General features: G+C 40.8%; 1 long non-coding RNA gene across 1 annotated transcript; it reads left to right on the top strand.

The window, feature by feature from the left end:
* Positions 1-294: 294 nt before the first annotated feature.
* Positions 295-4,459, top strand: LOC107500970. Its single transcript, XR_001594636.2, has 3 exons — positions 295-435; positions 1,476-1,562; positions 3,233-4,459. It is a non-coding gene; the product is annotated as an uncharacterized LOC107500970 (long non-coding RNA).
* The last annotated feature ends 1,067 nt before the right edge of the window (positions 4,460-5,526 follow it).

Here is a 5,526-nt window from a genome sequence, read left to right as displayed (position 1 = left end):
TGGAGATTTTCATTTGATAATGTCTCTGCTCTGACATTCCAGGATTCCCTCAGTAACTCTGGAGAAATCTCCCTGACCTATAGGCAGAGTCAGGGCAGCCAGGGGCTTTCTGCTCAAACTCTCTGAAGCTTGGAGTGACAGTATCTGTTGGAGGTTGGCTGGGAGTGGGCAGAGGCATGGCAATGAGGACTATTGCTACACTAGCAGACCCTTTCACAACAGCACTGTTTTGTCATTTTGCACCCAGATTTCCGTTGGCTAACCTCAGCCTTATCTTCCTCATTTCTGTTTCCTCTTGAAGACACCAAGGGCCCTTGAAAACACACAACATTCCTGCTCATAGCATAAAGCCCAGTTCCCTCTGGACTCTGCAGTTTGACTCATCATCAGGGAACCTGTGCCTCTTCTAAGACCAAGGTGCCACTTCAGTAACAGGTATAGTATTCATCTGCTCTTTCTGCTTGGATTCCCAAGCTGGGGCAGTGTTCATGGCTACCAAAGGTGGTTTGGACCTGTCCATGTCAGTCTCCTCGAATCCTCCTCAGGGATCCTTGGTCAAGGGTGGGAGAGAAGAAAGTTCTCATTGGTCTTCTATTCTGGAGCTCCTAATAGTGATAAGGGGAGATAATATTTCCTCCCCAAACACACTGTTTAGAAGATAGCCACATAGAGGTGGACCATTCTCTGGAAACAAGAGTCAGGAAATTTGAGAGGCCTTTTGCAAAGAAAAAGGGAAGGATTAGATGAATAGTATCTAGAGACTTTTTTAATTTTTATATCTTGTTTTGATGGTTGTCAGCCCTTGTTGAGAAAGGGCATGAAAGTTATGCTGAGTAAACATCTCTGGGTGGGACTGAACAGGGGGCCGAAACATGCCTGAAAAAAATCCAGACTGCCCCAGAAGGCCCAACTGAGTCAGTTGCAGGGCACATCCTGCTGCTTGGTATGTTAGCCCTTCCAGGGTAGAACAGGGGAAAGGTGATGATATTTTATATAGCATGGCAGGCCAAGAGAAGAGATTCCAGAGTCCCTAAATGTTACCTGATATGGATACCCACCTCTTCTTCCTATGAGTCCGGCCAGCCTTTCTCAATCAAACCTGCTTTTTATTTATTTATTTTTTATATGCACACTCTTGGAGATGTGGACTAGAACATCAAGAGTGGAAACAAAACTAGTTTCAGCTCAGCCACTGATTCCTTCCCTTAAAACCGGGGCTATATGGTTTATAAGTCTCTTTAAATTCTAGTGTACTAAGAAGGAATCTTTAGCCCCCTAAAATCACACTTTCTTTTTGATAAAGTCAGAAAGAGTGTTCAGGAGGCTGTGGACATCTCCAGTTTATACAGGTCTCACTGGAGCTGGTAGCTAATGAGAGTGATCATAGCAGAAAGGTGCCGGTTCAGTTCTCTCTTCCCTGCCATACTGAATTTAAACTCTATGAATCAACTTCCTTGGCTTGCTTCCACCCACAGCTCCAGGAACTGAACTAAGGTACATGTGGGCTCCTTGATGGGAGGATCTGGAAAGCTCATCGAACACTTTTCTAACAAGTCTGCCAGGTAAGTCTTCTTGTCCCCATTTCCAGAGAAGAAAACTGAAGCCCAAAGAAAGATTTCCCCAATGCCATGATTGGCTAGTTGGTGCCCAAAGCAGCATTAGACTCCTAAATCGTATTATTATTTCCACTCTACCATGTTTGTTGACAATGATTGTTGCTTTGGCTAAAAGGGCCACAATTCTGGGTTGCTGAGAATAGATTGAGTAGGTAGAGAGGAAAATAAAAGAATGAGGAAGATATTGTAGAGCCTTAGGTTTGAAGTCATTCTCAGATATCAAATTAGAGGGGTATGTCACCTCCTTACCAACATACATTCAGCTAAAAGAGTTAAGATTATAAAAACATTCTGATTTCTTTTTGATGAATGACAAATTCTATGCCTTATTTTAGCTGGAACAAGGCCTTATGGCCTCATGCAGCAGTTTTCTATTTCTAATAATCTTGGAATGTTTGCCACTTTTCATGCCAGTATTTAATATAGGTCAAGTACTTTCTCATAGATCAATTGCCACATATGGAAAGGAGGTGAATTTGACACAGGGAGCTTGAAATTTTTAACAACAGGATCTGGGTGTTGCCAAGGGAATTCTCCTAGAAGTTTTAGGCCTGACCATGCTCCTGGAAGCTTCCTTGTTTATATGATGGCTGTGGGTTGAAAGACCCCAATGCTTCACTGCTAAGTCCACTACCAATCTTTTGCCTTCCTTGCTGATGTGTATCTTTTTTTCCCAGAGATATGTACAGAGCAAGGAGGTAAAAGGACTGATGAGAAAAGCCGGATGGCCCAACAAATTGATATAGGGCACAATCCTGAACTGTGCACAACTTTTATGATCTTTAGCAATTCTCTTCCCCAACACAAGCCTTCATTTCCTCATTTACAATATGAATGGATGAGACTAGTTGTTAGTCCTTTTATAGCTGCCACTCTTGAGTCCTTATGGTATAAGGGGACCATCTTAGGTAAGGCTGAGGCTATCAGAAATTTCTGTTTTATCTAATTTGACCCCGTTAAATCATCACTGGCCCTTACTTTCCTTCTGCCAGGACAATCATCTTTTTTTAAAATTTTTTTTAGCATTTGTTATGTATCGAATACTGAACTGAGGACTTTACATACATCATCTCATGTTATCTCACTATAAATTATTAGGCAGGTACTATATTTATACACATTTTATGGATGTGGGAAACTGGAGCTCAGATTGATTAAATGCTTTAGCAAAGTTTTCCCAGATTATTAATGGTAGAGCCAGGATTCGAGCCCATGTCTAACCTCAAAACTTAAGTTTATAACCCCACACTGTAAGAAAACTGGGAAGGATGGGAAGTGGGGGCATAGATATTGACTCTGGGGCATGGCCCTTTCCTGAGGTCAAGGAGTCAGGATGATAACTAAATTGTTCTCTCCAAATTGCACATAGAGGATCCCAGAAAAATTTGAGACCCTTAAAAATGCTATAGCTATAAGATTCAGGCCTGAAGAACCCCTAGATGAGCACTGGGGTCTCATTTTCAGTCTCAACTGGGCGTTTTATACCTACTCTCAGGATCCCTCTTTACGTTAGGAACCTTATGCCTATTTTGCTTACTTTCCTATTCTGGTCCCTACAGCCTGTACAGTTTCTCTGGGGTTCAGGGTGTGACTCCTTTCTCTCTCTTTTCCCCCAGGGCCACATCTCCCAGGAAGATCTCACCTTCCCACTGAAGCCCCTGGCTTGGCCTCCTGCAGTGCCACGCTCCGTGTATTTGACAAGCTGAGTTGGACACTCCATGTGGTAGAGTGTCAGTTTGTCAAATACCCCAAGTGCGGCACATGCCTAGCAGCTTCAGGCCAGGGAAGTTGTGATACACCAAATAGACTACCAGCTGGATAAGAGAATGCACACCAAGCACCAATCAAGTTCTCACAAGTTACTTTTGGTGACTGAGGAAATGGAAACATTGTGTCTGAGACAATTCTGGGAGCCAGAGACCTGGGCAATGTCTACACGGATTGTGGAGGCCTGAGGTGGGCACAATAGTCTTGAAAAGGTAGCCAAGGCCCAAGGATGAAAGTGATACTTGATTTATTATTTTCTTCCTTCACATTCCCCTTCCAGAGTCTCCCAACAAGAACACCAGAATTCTCACACAAGTGTCATGGTAGGGCTAAGAACTTATTTTTTCTAACACTCAATCTTAGCTTCTAAACACATTTTGACCTTAGTTATCTCTCTCCTTTTTCTCAAACCTTTTTTCTTACTGAGAACACCATCTCCATTTCTTTCTGCCTATCCAATTCTTTCCCATATTTCCTAGCCCAGCCAAAGTCCAAAGTCTCCAGGAACTTTTGAAAGTCAACACACACTTTTTCTTTCTTCATTCTCAAAGCACTCCTTGCCCAGGCCCTTATATGTACCCTTTTATCTTCTACTGCCCTTTTTAATTTTAGTAAACTTTTCCAGAGGATATTTTTGAACTCCACACTCGATTGTGTGCTTCTAGAGGACAAGACTGTCTTTCCTTGCTTGCTGTCTCTCCATTCCATCCATATCCAAGCCCCTAACACTCTGGTTACAGAAAATACTCAATAAATGTTTACTGATTGACTGACTTTTCATGAATCCATTAGCTACCCAGGAATTCTGTGAGAAAAAAAAATTAAAGTGTGGTCACCACAATGTTATAGGGTGTACATGGTAATAGACAACATGAAGGGTTTTTTTTTCCTGAGAAACAAGGTCAAGAGCTGGAGGAAGAGAGTAAAAAATATAGTCAAGGGGCAAATACATTGTAGGATTACTTTGTAACACAAAGTTAAACAAGTGTTTTATTGCAGCATTTTCCAGAGCCTTTAATATTGTAATGTTATGTTGGACATTTCCAAGAGTGAGTTATAAAATGAAGTATTTCCCATGCCTATCTCATTGTGGAGTTTTTACTGTGGGCCAATATTGGGTTTAATGTTCAATGGAACAAAATTTGGGAAATTGCCCTAGAGGAACTTCATACTTGTCCTATATTCATATTTTAAATATTTATGTAAATGATTTTTAATTAATTAATTAATTTTTATGATTACATGGTTAACAAAATCCAATAAGTTTCATCTGTACACACACACACACACGCACACACACACATATATATTTACACTGTGTGTTCACCTCCCATAGTTAAATTTCTTTATGTCACCACATATTTGACTTCCTTTACCTCCCCCCTCCCCTCACCTCCTACCTTCTGGTAGCCACTAGCCTATAGTCCACATCCATGAGTCTCTGTTTGTTTGTCCTGTTCCTTTGTTGCTTTTAGGTTTATATCCCACATAGAAGTGATATCATGTGATTTTCAACTTTTTCTATCTGGGTTATTTCGCTTAGCATGATTATCTTGAGGTCCATCTTTGTCATCGCAAATGGTAGTATTTCATCTTTTCTTCTGGCTGAATAATATTCCATTGTACATATGTACCACTGCTTCTTTAGCCAATCATCTATCGTAGGACATTTCAGTTGCCTCCATGTTTTGGCCACTGTGAATAATGCTACTATGAACATCGGTATACAAATATCTTTTCGGATATGGGTTTTCAAGTATTTGGCTAAATACCCGGCAGAGGAATTGCAGGATCATAAGGTAGATCAATTCTTAGTTTTTTGAAGAATCTTCGTAATGTTTTCCATAGTGACTGTACCAATTTACAGTCCAACCAGCAGTGTATGAGGGTTACTTTTTCTCTACATCCTCTGCAACATTTCTTATTACTTGTCCTGTTGATTACAGCTATTCTAACACGTGTGAGATGATATCTCATTGTGGTTTTGATTTGCATTTTCCTAATAGCTAGCAATGTTGAGCATCTTTTCATTTATTCATTGGCCATTTGTATGTCCTCTACGGAGAAGTGTCTGTTCAGGTCCTCCGCCCATTTTTTGATTGGATCATTTATTTATTTTTTTTTGGTTGTTGTGGAGTCGTAT

This window comes from Rousettus aegyptiacus, unplaced genomic scaffold (assembly GCF_014176215.1).
Source record: "Rousettus aegyptiacus isolate mRouAeg1 unplaced genomic scaffold, mRouAeg1.p scaffold_m13_p_9, whole genome shotgun sequence".
In the NCBI taxonomy this organism is placed as follows: Eukaryota; Metazoa; Chordata; class Mammalia; order Chiroptera; family Pteropodidae; genus Rousettus; species Rousettus aegyptiacus.
The sequence above is the reverse complement of the archived record's forward strand: the minus strand, read 5'-3'. Positions and strand labels throughout refer to the sequence as shown.